Source organism: Sus scrofa, chromosome 2 (assembly GCF_054392235.1).
Source record: "Sus scrofa isolate SSC_HxYL_T2T_F1_AM1 chromosome 2, Sscrofa_HxYL_maternal_Yorkshire_Landrace_v2.0, whole genome shotgun sequence".
Lineage (NCBI taxonomy): Eukaryota > Metazoa > Chordata > Mammalia > Artiodactyla > Suidae > Sus > Sus scrofa.
This window is the reverse complement of record NC_139384.1, coordinates 41823816-41838789: the sequence shown is the minus strand read 5'-3', so window position 1 is coordinate 41838789 and position 14974 is coordinate 41823816. Positions and strand designations below refer to the sequence as shown.

The following is a 14974-nucleotide window of genomic DNA, read 5'->3' as shown; positions in this document are numbered from 1 at the left end:
CATTGTACCCACCCTCGCCCTGTGACCTTTAGCTTCGCCTGTATTTGGACTTCAGGCACATAGAATCACACTGTGATTTGCATTTTTTGGTACCTGTTTTGCTCAATATGATATTTTTGAGATTCAGCCATGTTGTTGCATGTATCAGCGGTTTATTCTTATTGCCAATTAGTCTTCTATTTTATGAATATAATTTTGCTTTCTTTTGGGTAAATTTATCTGTCATCTTCCTGGGTCAGAGGAGCAGTATAACTTTATAAGATACCACCAGAGTTCTCCAAAATGGTTGTTCATTTTACCATCCCATCCACAAAGTATGAGAGTTCAGGTGCTCTCTGTTCTTGCCAATACTTGGTATTGTTAGTTTCTTTAATTTTAGTCATTCTCATTTTTGCTTTGTAGGATCTCATTGTGGTTTTAATTTACATTTCCCTGATGACTAATGATGGTGAGCATCTATGTGTGTGTTTCCATTCCTATATCTTTGTGAAGGTTTGTCTTTGACCCATTACTACTTTTTAAAAAAGTGATTGACTTGTAGGAGTCACTTACATATTCTGGCTACAAGTTTTTCTCAGATACATGCATTGCAAATATTTTTCTCTCAGTCTCTGACTTATCTATTCATATTCTACTGGTATTTTTATGAGCAGAAATTTATATAATTTTTTTCTTTTGTGGTTAGCTTTTTGTATCATCTTAGAAATCTTTGTTTATGCTATAAGTTATGAAGAAATTTTATCTTCTACAAACTTTATGGTTCTGACTGTTATATTTAAGTCTATGATGCATCTTGATACAATGAAGGCAAGAAAGTCTCTTCAATAAGTGGTGCTGGGAAAACTGGATGAAATTAGAACATTCTCTAGTACCATACACAAAAATAAATTCAAAATGGACCTGAAGTTACTGTTGTGGCTCAGCGGTAACAGACTTGACTGATATCCATGAGATTGCAGGTTTAATCCCTGGCCTTGCTCAGTGGGTTGAGGATTCGGCATTGTTGTGAGCTTTGGTGTGGGTTGCAGCTCAGATACAGTGGTGCTGTGGCTATGGCTGGCAGCTACAGCTCTGATTTAACCAATAGCCTGGGAACTTCCATGTGCTGTTAATGAGGTGCTGAAAAGCAAAAGACTAACAAATACATGAAAACCTAAACGTAAGACCAAATACTATAAACTCCTAGAGGAAAACATAGAATACTCTTTGACATAAATTGTAGCAATATCTTATTTGATCTACCTCCTAGAATAATGACAATAAAAACAAATATAAGCCAATGGGACCAAATTAAACTCAAAAGCTTTTGCACAGCAAAGGAAACCATAAAACCCAAAAAAGACAACCCATAGAAGGGAGAAGATCTTTGTAAATGATGCAACTGAAAAGGGCTTAATCTTCAAAATATACAAACAACTCAGCAACAATAAAACAAAACACCCAATCAAAAAATGGGCAGAAGACCTAAATAGACATTTCTCCAAAGAAGGCATATAAATGGCCAATTGACCTATGAGAAGTGCCCACCATCACTAATTATTAGAGAAAAGCAAATCAAAAGTAAAATTAGGTATCACTTTACACTGGTAGGAATGACTGTCATTAATAAGTCTGCAAATAACAAATGTTGGAAAGAGTGTGAAGAAAAAGGAAACTCCTACCTATACTGTTGGTGGGAATGTAAATTGCTACCACCAGTATGGAGGTTCCTCAAAAAACTAAACATAGACCTTCCATATGATCCAACAATCCCACTCCTGGGCTTATATCCATACTAAACTTCCATTCAAAAATATACCTGCACCCCTGTGTTCATTGCAACACTATTCACAGTAGCCAACACATGGAAACAACCGAAATGTCCATTGACAGATGAATGGATTAAGAAGATGTGGTACATATACACAGTGGTATTCTACTCAGCCATAAAAAGAACAAAATAATGCCATTTGCAGCAACATGGATGGAACTAGAGACTCTCATACTAAGTGAAGGAAATCAGAAAGAGAAAGACAAATACCATATGATATGACTTGTATGTGGAATCTAAAATATGGCACAAATGAATCTATCTATAGGACAGAAAAAGACTTAAAGACATGGAGAACAGACTTGTGGTTGCCTAGGGAAAGGGGAAAGGAGTGGGATGGGCTGGGAGTTTGGAGTTGTTAGATGCAAACTATCGGATTGGAGTGGATAAGCAATGAGATCCTGCTGTAATCTAGCTATAGGACAGAAGCAGACTTACAGACATGGAGAACAGACTTGTGGTTGCCAAGGGAGAAGGGGAAGGGAATGGAATGGACTGAGAGTTTGGAGTTTGAAGATGCAGACTATTACATTTAGAATGAATAAGCAATGAAGTCTTACTGTATAGCCCAATCTCTTGGGATAGAACATGAAAGATAATATGAGAAAAAGAATATATATGTATGACTAGGTCACTTTGCTGCACTGCAGAAATTGGTACAACATTGTAAATCAACTATAATAAAAAATAAAATAAAAAATTGTGTGTAGTGTGAAATAAAAGTTGAGGTTCAGTGTTTTTTAAAAAACACAGATATCCAGATGTTCTGGCACCATTCGTTGAAAAGACTTTTCCTATTTCACTGACTTGGTGATTCTAAAAAATCATGTGACAATACTCCCCATTCTGTTCCACTGATCTGTAGCTTTGTTCTAATACTACTCTCTTTTGATCACTGCAGCTTTATAGTCAGTCTTTTTTATGTTTTAAAATTTTATTGAAGTATAGTTGATTTTACGATGTGATAATTTCTGCCGTACAACAAAGTAATCCATTTATACATGCTGCACTCATCCATTCTTTCTTGATATCGGATAGTGTAGTGATTGCAGCTTTGGTCTTTTTTTTTCATGATTATTTTCTAATTCTAGATCTTTTCAATTTTAATTTACATTTTAGCATTAACTGTTAAATTTCTTCAAAAATGTCTACCGGGATTTTTTTTTTTTTTGTTACTCAAATGAATTTATAACATCTGTAGTTGTATAATGATCATAACAATCTGATTTCACAGGATTTCCATCCTATAACCCAAGCACATCCCCCCACCCCCCAAACTGTCTCTTCCAGAGACCATAAGTTTTTCAATGTCTGTGAGTCAGCATCTATTCTGCAAAGAAGTTCAGTCTGTACTTTTTCAGATTCCACATGTCAGTGAAAGCATTTGATGTTGGTGTCTCATTGTATGGCTGACTTCACTTAGCATGATAATTTCTAGGTCCATCCATGTTGCAAAAAATGCTGGTATTTCATTCCTATTAATGGCTGAGTAATATTCCATTGTGTATATGTACCACATCTTGATCCCTACCAGGATTTTTATTTGGGGTTGTTTTAAACCTATGCATCATTTAGGATAATACACATTTTAAAACTATTGAGCTTTCCATGAGCAAGCCCATGAATATTATATTTTTCTCCATCATTTTAGGTTTTGAAAAATACTTCTCAGCATTATATTACAGTTTTTAGTGTTGAGGTGTTGCACATCTTTCTTTGGATATATTCTTTATGTTAGATTTTTAAAACTATTTAAAATGTAATACCATTTAACTTTCCTTTTTAGTTATTGCTATTGTATAGAATTGCATTTAACTTTTATAGATTGATCATTTATCTTGAGACTTTCCTAGATGTACTTATTTGCTCTCATAGGGTTTTTTTTTTTTTTTTCCTTTCACATATTCTGTGAGGTTTTCCTCATTTACAATGATGTCTTCTGTTAATGATGGCAGTTTTACTTCTTTCTAATCTTTTGTCTTTGTTCTTTTCTTGTCTTATTGCACTGATTAGGACTTCCAGTACAATGCCTAACAGAAGTGGTGGAGAACATTTTTCTCCTTATCTTGGAAAGTATTCACCCCTTTAGCATTAAATGTGATATTACCTGTGGGGCAGTTTTTTTTTTTTTTTTTTTTTTTTGGTACAAGCTCTATGTCAAAACCAGGAAGTTGTCATCTATTCCTAGTTTGCTAAGAGTTTTTTTAAAAATGAAGTATAATCGCCATATAACATTATATTGATTTCTTTTGTTCGACATAATGATTTGATATTGGTATGTACTGGGAAGTGATTACCACAAGTCTAGTTAATACTGGCCACCATACACAGTTGCCTTTTTTTCTGCTTGCATTTAGAACTTCTAAGATCTCCTCGTTAAGAGATTTCCTCCCTATTGTCATGAAAGATTGTTGCATTTTTGTTAGGTGCTTTTCTTGCCATCTGTTGAGATGAGCTGGTGCCAACTCTAGCTTTAGTGAGCTTTGAGATCCCTCATTTCAACAGCAGGAAATGGAGAGAAGCAATTTATAAACATCTGTGGACAGTTCCTGTCGTGGCTCAGTGGTTAACGAATCGGATTAGGAACCATGAGGTTGCAGGTTTGATCCCTGGCCTTGCTCAGTGGGTTGGGGATCCAGCGTTGCCATGAGCTGTGGTGTAGGTTGCAGACACAGCTTGGATCCCGCATTGTAGTGGCTCTGGCGTAGGCTGGCAGCTACGGCTCTGATTCGACCCCTAGCCTGGGAACCTCCATGTGCTGTGAGAGCGGCCCGAGAAATGGCAAAAAGACAAAAAAAAAAAAAAAAAAGGCAAAAAAAAGGTACAAAAGGTAAAGAAAAGATGACTCTTCTTTGAGAATTTTCTCTATTAAATAAAGTTATAACTGGTGAGACCATAACATTATTCTTTACTCAAATTATTGTCCTTTATTTATTTTATTTTATTTTATTTTATTTTCCCACTGTACAGCAAGGGGGTCAGGTTATCCTTAGATGTATACATTGCAATTACAGTTTTTTCCCCCACCCTTTCTTCTGTTGCAACATGAGTATCTAGACATAGTTCTCAATGCTATTCAGCAGGATCTCCTTGTAAATCTATTCTAGGTTGTGTCTGATAAGCCCAAGCTCCCGATCCCTCCCACTCCCTCCCCCTCCCATCAGGCAACCACAAGTCTCTTCTCCAAGTCCATGATTTTCTTTTCTGAGGAGATGTTCATTTGTGCTGGATATTAGATTCCAGTTATAAGTGATATCCTATGGTATTTGTCTTTGTCTTTCTGGCTCATTTCACTCAGTATGAGATTCTCTAGTTCCATCCATGTTGCTGCAAATGGCATTATGTCATCCTTTTTTATGGCTGAGTAGTATTCCATTGTGTATATATACAACATCTTCCGAATCCAATCATCTGTCGATGGACATTTGGGTTGTTTCCATGTCCTGGCTATTGTGAATAGTGCTGCAATGAACATGCGGGTGCATGTGTCCCTTTTAAGTAGAGCTTTGTCCGGATAGATGCCCAAGAGTGGGATTGCAGGGTCATATGGAAGTTCTATGTATAGATTTCTAAGGCATCTCCAAACTGTTCTCCATAGTGGCTGTACCAGTTGACATTCCCACCAGCAGTGCAGGAGGGTTCCCTTTTCTCCACATCCCCTCCAGCACTTGTTATTTGTGGATTTATTAATGATGGCCATTCTGACTGGTGTGAGGTGGTATCTCATGGTGGTTTTGATTTGCATTTCTCTTATAATCAGCGATGTTGAGCATTTTTTCATGTGTTTGTTGGCCATCTGTATATCTTCTTTGGAGAAATGTCTATTCAGGTCTTTTGCCCATTTTCCCATTGATTGATTGGTTTTTTTGCTATTGGGTTGTATAAGTTGTTTATATATTCTAGAGATTAAGCTCGTATCAGTTGCATCATTTGAAACTATTTTCTCCCATTCTGTAAGTTGTCTTTTTGTTTTCTTTTTGGTTTCCTTTGCTGTGCAAAAGCTTTTCAGTTTGATGAGTTCCCATGGGTTTATTTTTGCTCTTATTTCTGTTGCTTTGGGAGACTGACCTGAGAAAATATTCATGATGTTGATGTCAGAGAGTGTTTTGCCTATGTTTTCTTCTAGGAGTTTGATGGTGTCCTGTCATATATTTAAGTCTTTCAGCCATTTGGAGTTTATTTTTGTGCATGGTGTGAGGGTGTGTTCTAATTTCATTGCTTTGCATGCAGCTGTCCAGGTTTCCCAGCAATGCTTGCTGAATAGACTTTCCTTTTCCCATTTTATGTTCTTGCCTCCCTTGTCAAAGATTAATGGACCATAGGTGTCAAGGTTTATTTCTGGGTTCTCTATTCTATTCCATTGGTCTGTCTGTCTGTTTTGATACCAGTACCACACTGTTTTGATGACTGTGGCTTTGTAGTATTTCTTGAAGTCTGGGAGAGTTATGCCTCCTGCTTGGTTTTTGTTTCTCAGGATTGCTTTGGCGATTCTGGGTCTTTTGTGGTTCCATATAAATGTTTGGATGGTTTGTTCTAGTTCTGTGAAAAATGTCATGGGTAATTTGATAGGGATTGCATTGAATCTGTAGATTGCTTTGGGTAGTATGGCCATTTTCACAATATTGATTTTTCCAATCCAGGAACATGGAATATCTTTCCATTTCTTTACATCTTCTTTGATTTCTTTGATTAAAGTTTTATAGTTCTCGGCATATAGGTCCTTTACCTCTTTGGTCAGGTGTATTCCGAGGTATTTGATTTTAATTAAAGTTTTTTTTTAAATGGCTGCACCCATGGCATATGGATGTTTCTAGGCAAGGAGTAGGATTTGAGCCACAGCTGTGACCTACACCACTACATCCTTTTTATTATTATTATTTTTAAAGGGGAAATTATAGGTTCCAGAAAACATAGCCTAGTGATCTTAATATCTTATCTTGGCAAATTTCTAGACTTCTTTCTTAATTAAACAGATGGGAACATTAAGGAGAGAATTCTCAGAGCTGGTTCGAGAATCCATTCAAATGTCACCTTCCTCTGATGGCTTCTTGGACTCCAAAAGGCAGAATCAGTTCAGTTTGGTCTGTGTGCCCCTGTATTAATTATGCTTGGTTCTACTTGGCTCTGGCCCTGACCACATATCTTCTCGTAATTTATGTCCTTAGCTGTTTGCCTCCTTCACTAAAGTACCGCTTTAGAGGCCAGAACCAGGTTTATTCTCTGCTGTATCCCTGAGTTTAGCACAGTGCCTTGAACTGGGTGATAAATGAAATGATAAGACTTGACAAAATCATATTTTTAAAAGAATCTTATGTACTAACCAAATTCTTTTACTTGCAATAGGTCTATAAATAACTAACATGGTGTAAGTAAAAAAGAGAAGTTTAATTGGCTCATGTAACCAAAGTTAGGGATAGACGCAGCTTGAGTCCTTGTGGATTAAGGTACCTGATGATGTCATCATGATGTATTCTTGCTTCCTGCCCATTTTTCTGCTCTGCTGTTTTGGGCTGGTTACATGGGCAGGCTGCTCCCTTGAAGAGCAAGGTGGTCCCTGGGATCTTAGGCTTATATCATATTTTCTCTGGAATGTCAGTTGAATGTTGCTCCCCTTTTTTTGTCAATAAATAAAACAAAAACTTTGGAACTACTCTTATTGGACTGAACTAAGTCACATACCCACCACAGAGCCAAATGCTGTGCTTAGGAGGATAGATGATGCTGATTGGCCAGGCTTGGGTCCCATGTCCACCCATAGAGTTGAGGGGTAGAGTCAATCCCCGAACCTATTAGACTTTTGGGTGGTTTTCCAAAAGAAAACCATGATGTAGATGTCAAACGGAGGGGAGTTGCATAATGAAAAGTGAAAAAACCCCAAGGACCTCTGTGTTCTCAACTAGTTCATCCATTGTTATCTCAAGTATATTTTGATTTCAGTGGGGCTTCTTGAGCATCGTTCCTCAGGATGCTCTTTGGGCAAGATGGTAAATGTGAGTTCATTGATAATACTGTTAAGTGGATTTATAGTTGGCTGAACCATCATATCTTAAAAATGTTAAAAGTGTTGGTACATGAATTGACGTTGCCCTGAAGGGTGGTACCCAGGGCCATGCTGTCTGATTTTTTATCTTCTCTGGGCTGGCATTTTTCATCAACGACTTGGATCAAAACATTATAGGTATACTTATCAAACCTTTAGATCCAGGGCTCTTGGACTGTGGGGTTTCAAAATCTGCTAAAATTGCAGGAAAATTTTAGGAAATGATACACAGTCTTCAACTTTTTATTTTCACCAAGTAAAGATTTAAAAATATTAGCTGTCAGCTATTCAGTTTACAAATATTTTCCTAAGATATTTTAATATCAAAAAAGGAGAAAGTACATGATCTTATCAAAAAAGACAGGGAGTTCCCTTGGTGGTTCAGTGGTTAACGAACCTGACTTGGATCCATGAGGATGTGGGTTCAGTCCCCGGTCTTGCTCTGTGGGTTACAGATCCAGTGTTTGTCATGACCTATGGTATAGGTTGCAGACGTAGCTCAGACCCCTCGTTGCTGTGGTTGTGGTGTAGGCTGGCAGTTGCAGCTCTGATTCAACCCCTAGCCTGGGAACCTCCATATATGCCACAGGTATAGCCATAAAAAGACAAAAAAAAAAAAAGACAGCCTTTTCCCAAAAAGGGCAATTGGCTGCCTTATAGTGACATTAAAAGAAAATAGCATAATGATGTAACACAAACAATTGCAATATAAAAATTCACTTTTCTAAAATGACAATGAATCTAATTTCTGCAATTTTCTCTATAGATTTGTCATGTTGGAGATTTATATTTGACAGTGCATCATGGCATAGAGCTTTAATGTGGGCCTACGGACTTGATTTTTCTTTTTAGACTTTGTGGAAAGTTCAGAATCACATAGCTCTGCTGACAGAAATAAAAGAATGACACTCTTAATGCTATTTCACTCAGTTCAGATATTTGCATTATGCCAGAAGAAATTGGGAAACAATCCCCCCCACCCCCGCCACAGGCCATGTTCATGCCTCAGCCCTTTCTGCTGCCTTTTTTTCCCCACACGGCAGGGAAGAAGCCTTGTGTTACCCGGCAGTGAGGTGCACAGGAAGGATGTTGGAGGGGTCCTCTCACCTAAAGGCCTGATCTCACCTGGGGTATTCAGACCAAGGCCCTGAGCCTCTGGAGTGAAGCAGGCAGGAAAGAGCTGAGAGGGATACCGCAAACTGGCAAAAATCAATCCTCCTTCACTCACCCCCAGCCAACGCCAAACCTGCTTAAGTCCCCTCTTCTGGAGCTCTTGCTGGAGGAAATGAGGAGCTGGGAGAAACAGCTCCTTTGCTGAATGTCAAGATCAAGGCTCTCAGTGTCCCCCAGGCCAGAATCAGGAACTGAAACTGACAGGATGGAATTTCACAGGGATTAATATGAAGCTGTTCTCATTGGTTCAGAGCCTCAGCGGCACAAGAGCAAGCCTGTCTTGAGAGCAGTTTATGTGAAAAAGACCTGGGGTTTTTAATTGACTCACGTTCAGTATGAGCCAGAAGGATCTATGCCATCCATCATAGGTCACCTTAAGAGGAATGGAATGCCCAGATCATGGGAGATAATAGTTCCATGAGAGATAACAAACCAGGGTTATTTTGGACCAGATGATTCTCTTTTTTTTTGGAAGGGGGGAGCTTCTTGTGTTTTGTGAATTCCCAGCATCCCTGGCCTACACTCACTCAATGCTGTTAGCACATCCTCCCCACTCCCAACTCCCCCTGACACCCTCCCCAACGCCCCATGTGACAATGTACAATATCTACAGATGTTGACAGATATCCTTGGAGGAGGGGAAAAGTGATGTCCCCAGTGAAGAGCCACTGCCATGGACTCTACACTGCATTTGCCACGTATGGAGCTTGTATTCAGTTCTGGGCTCTCCATTTTATGAGGAAAATTTACAAACTGGATTAAATCCATGGGAGTGGGACAGACCAGGGTGAGATCTATAAAAGCTATATTGTTAGAATATTGGAGAATGTTGAGACTGGAATCTTCAGACCTGAAGGGAATGTTTAGACTGGAAGAGAAAGGACTCTGGTGGTGCTGGTAGTGGTGGAGCTGTGTGTTGGGGAAGGGTTTGCCCAGCTTTAAATTCATCCTTCTGTCTCCTCCAAATTTTTTTTCCCTCTCCTTTCCTATCATCCTCCCCTCTCCCCTACTCCTTTCTTCCCTGCCTTTATTTTCTTTTTCATCAACTTGTTTGTATAATTTTTTATTGTGATAAAATCGATATAACAAAATTTGCCATTTTGACCATTTTAAGTGTGCAGTTTAATCAAATTAACTGCATTCACCCTGTGGTGTAACCATCACCACTATTTCTTAAATTTTTCTTCACCCCAAACAGAATTCACCTAGTTTCATCTCCCTGCCCCATCACTGGGCATGGAGAGACCTCTCCTAGCCACCCTGCTCTAATCTTGAACTTTGATAAATCCCACTCCTCCTTAGCAGGAATGAGGAGACTCGGCTGCTTATAGCCCTTCAAGTTCCTATTATTAGGCAGTCTCAGCAGGGCTCTGATTTGTTTCCCCTCAGTGCTTATGTATCCCTCATGCCTCCTACCCTGTAGTCTCCAGGAGCTGTTCCCAAATCATTCCATTTTTTTTTCACCTGACTCCACCCCCTTATCATCCTATTATACCACCTGTAATTTTGCCATTATTTCACTACATGTTGAGATGATATAAAATGAGCTTCTTAAGCCCTTTTCCCTACAGAATTTTACCTTATCATCATCTGTCTTCCCCTTTAGGCTTGCTCTCCGAGGGTCACATGATCCTGTTTCTTAGTAATGCTAACAGTCAATTCCCCCTGAGCCTGTAGTCCCACCTCCTGTCTCCAGAACCTGGTTTGAGAGCCATGCCCTCCCTTTCTTGCAGTATTGGTATGCTCCTTCTGTTTTCTTCCTTTTTTTTTTTTTTAAAAAAAAAACAACCCTTAAGTATAGTTGATGCTACAATGTTCCAGGTGTACAGCAGAATGATTCCGTTGCATCTATATCAACACACATATAGAGTCTTGAGATTCTTTTCCATTATAGGTTATTATAAGATAGTCACTTGATAAATTAGAAACTTGAGGTCAACAAATACACACTACTGTATATTAAAAAAAATAAGCATATATGGTAGTGTGTATTTGTTGACCTTAAGTTTCTAATTTATCCCGCATCCCATCCCCACCCCCTGTTTCCCTTTTGGTAACTGTAAATTTGTTTTCTATGTTTGTATGTTTCTATTTGGTAAATAAGTTCATTGTACTTTTTTTTTTTCTTTTTAGGGCTGAACCCATGGCATATGGAGGTTCCCAGGCTAGGGGTTGAATCAGAGCTACAACTGCCAGCCTATGCCACAGGCACAGCAATGTGGTATCCGAGCCACATCTGCAAACTACACCATAGGTCATGGCAACACCAGATCCCCAACCCACTAAGCAAAGCCAGGGATCAAACCTCTATCCTCATGGATACTAGTTGGATTCATTTCTGCTTTGCCACAGTGGGAACTCCCCATTTGCCTCATTTTTTTAAGGTACCACATATAATCGATATCATGTGATATTTGTCTTTCTCTGATTTATTTCACTTAATATGATGATTTCTAGATCCATCCACATTGCCGCACATGGCATTATTTCATTGTTTTTTATGGCTGAGTAGTATTCCATTGTATATATGTACCACATCTTCTATTCATTCTTCTGTTGATGGATATTTAGGTTGTTCCCATGTCTTGACTATTGTGAATAGTACTGCTATGAAAATTGGGGTGCATGTATCTTTTCAAATTAGAGTTTTCATCTTTTCCAGGTATATGCCCATGAGTGGGATTGCTGGATCATACAGTAGTTTTATTTTTAGTTTTTTAATGGACTTGAATGCTGTTTTCCATGGTGGCTGCACCAATTTACATTCCCACAAACAGTGTAGGAAGGTTCCCTTTTTTCCACATCCTCTTCTGTTTTCTTTTAACAGACTGTTTTAGTTCAGGCTGCCAAAAAAAAAAAAAAATAGCATGGACTGGATAACTTAAACGATAGAAATTTATTTCTCACAGTTCTGGAGTCTGGGATGTCTAAGATCAGGATGCTTCCATGGATAGGTTCTGGTGAGGGACCTCTTCTTGGTTTATAGTTGGCTGCCTTCTTGCTATACATGTACATATACATATCCTCATATGGAGGGAAGAGCGGGATAGAGGGAGAGGAAGAGAGGGAGAGAGAGAGAGTGTAAGCTCTCTGGTCTCTTCTATAAGAGCGTTAATGCCATCATGAGGACCTTGCTCCACTTCATCCGAACTGAGTTACTTTCCAAGGTCCCGCCCTCAACTACCATCCCCCAGGGGGTTAGGATTTCTGCATAGAATTTGTGAGGGGAAAATCATTTAGTTCATAACACAGGCCTGTCTCTTTCCTTCCTCAAACCCCAAACAACCCCTCATTCTGATTTCCCCTCATGCCATTGCTAATCTCCCTCTTCTCTAGTCCACACTCCAAGCCAGGGCCAACATTGCTCTCCCACAGGACCTGTTGTACATTGTCCTGTTCAGAATGTGGCCTGAAGAATCCAAACCCCTTAGCTTGACATTTGAGAGCTTCCATAAATAACCCCTCATTCTGTTCTCATCTCCCACCATATCCCTTTCCTGATTCTAAGATCTGTCCATCCTACAACTGACCGTTGGGTGTGTGTTGGCCCTTCATGATGTCCGTCCGTGCTTATGGTGTTTTGTCATCCAGAGATTCCCTTGTTTCCATTTCAGTCTCTTTAACTCCTTCATATGTATAATGTTTTTTTCTTGATTCATCCTGCATGACCTCAGATTTAAATGTTTTTTTTTTTTTTTTCTCCCCGAGGATACAGCAAGTTTCTTAAAATTGTCTTTAGTCTACATTTTATTCTGTGGTTCGCTTGTCTCTGTCTACTCTTAGGGTGTAAGCTTCCTGGGGGCAGGGACCCTGGTCATTCATGTTCTGTTCTCCCCCAGGGTTTTGCATACAAGGACCTATAATGCACCAACTGCTTGACAGGCTCAAGAGGTTTTAGATATATTCTGTGGAGCAGGAAAGGGCAAAAATAGGACCAGCCACTTGAAAGTTCTTTACTTTGATTTAATCTACAGAGACATTTTGAATTAGAGCTGAGCAATAATGGAGTGCAGTGAGTACCTTTTCCTGACAGTGTTCAGACAAAAGATGGAAAGATCATCCTTCAGAGATATCAGAGAGAAAATTCCTCAATTAGTGGGAGGTCCTTTCAGGCTGGGTTTCTCAGCCTTGGTGTTTTTGTCTTTTTAAGGCCATACCCATGGCATAGAGAAATTCCCAGGCTAGGGGTCAGATTGGAACTGCAGGTGCCAGCCTACACTACAGCCACAGCAACACCAGATCTGAGCTGCATCTGTGGTCTACACTGAAGCTTGCAACAATCCAGGACCCTTAACCCACTGAGTGAGGCCAGAGATCGAACCTACATCCTCCTGGATAGTAGTTGGGTTTGTTACCACTGAGCCACAACAGGAACTCCTGGCACTGTTGACACTGTTGACCTTGGGCGAGATCATTCTCTGTTGTGGGGCTGTCCTGTGCATTGTAGGATGTTTAGCAGCATCCTTGGCCTCTACCCACTAGATGCCAAGAGTATCCCCCAGCTGTAACAGCCAAAAATATCTCTGGACATTGCAAATATCCCCTAGAGGCAAAATCACCCCAGTTGAGGATCACTCTTTTAAGGTCCTCTCGTTCAGTGAGTCTGTGAATGCAGTATTTTGTTTTTTCTCTTTTCTAAGTAATGAATAGGTCAAAATCAGTGAAAACTCTGTATGCTGGGAGAACAAAAGGGAAGGATGGAGAAGGAATAGGTCTTTCTTGAGTCCACCATATTCCACGGTAATTTGTGAGGTGGGGAGTCGTACCCTTATTTTATACATGAGGAACTTGAAACTTAGAAAAGTCTTGCAGCTGAAATGAGGTGTAGCTAGGGCTCCAGTGTGGACCTGCCTGATAACCTATCTTCCACCGCCTCCCTCACTTCCTTTTGCCTGAGTGTGTCTCTCATTGCCTTTACATTTAACTCCTACATTAATCTGCCTCCATTTATGAGCCTCACATTCCAAATTTGAGGGTGTTTCAGCGTAGATGGCCCTCTGTATCCACAGGTTCACCTCTGCAGATTCAACCAACTGCAGATTAAAATATTGAGAAGAAAGAAAATTCTAGAAATTCCAAAAAGCAAAACTTCAATTTCTTGCTCTGGCAACTATTTACATAGTGTTTAAATTTGTATTTACAACAATTTACCTAGAATTTGCATTGTGTTAGGTATCTGGAGATGATCTGAAGTATACAGGAGGATGTGCTTAGGTTATCTGCATGGGTTATATCCTGTTTTATATAAGGGACTTGAGCATCTTTGGGTTTTGGTACCTGAAGGGGTCCTGGAGATAATTCCCCAAGGGACCATTGCTTTTACTTCTTGGAAATTTCCACAGGGCTTCGGCTCAGTGCTCCCTTACAGGGCTGACCTGGAGCCTCAGATATTCAGAATGTCCATGGTCCTCATGGAAGAAGCCCACATTTAGCTGCCTTGACCCTGGATGCTGTAACTTAATGCTGCTAATGGCTTGTCCCTCCACCACAGCTTGATTGAGATATAATTAACATGTAACACTGTGGAAGTTTCAAGTGTACAATGTGATGATTTTTTTATATGTATATATTGTGAAATGATTTCTACCACAAAGTTAGTACTTGTTACCTCACATAATTAACATTTGTGTGCATGTGTGATGAGAACATTTAAAGTCTCTCTTAGCAAGCAGATCTTAGAAGTTCTCATCACAAGAAAAAATTTGTAACTATGTATGGTGAGGGATGTTTTTGGTGGAGATGGTTTCACAATATATGTAACTATCAAATCATTTTTTGTACACCTGAAACTGATGCAGTGTCACATGTCAATGATATCTGGATAAAAAAGATCTACTCTCTTAGCAACTTTCAAGTATACGACACAGTTTTGTCAACTAGAGTTACTAAGTCTATCAGATCCCCAGAACTTGTTCACCTTACAAGTGGAAGTTTGTATCCTTTGACCAAAT

General features: G+C 39.3%; 1 protein-coding gene and 1 long non-coding RNA gene across 5 annotated transcripts in view; both read left to right on the top strand.

The window, feature by feature from the left end:
* The window catches only part of NELL1 (neural EGFL like 1), a 945951-nt gene that overhangs the window by 63051 nt on the left and 867926 nt on the right, over nt 1–14974 (top strand). The gene's annotated exons all lie outside the window — the stretch shown is intronic.
* LOC146405333 (uncharacterized) lies at nt 3925–8526 on the top strand. Its single transcript, XR_014837184.1, has 2 exons — nt 3925–4436; nt 5020–8526. It is a non-coding gene; the product is annotated as an uncharacterized LOC146405333 (long non-coding RNA).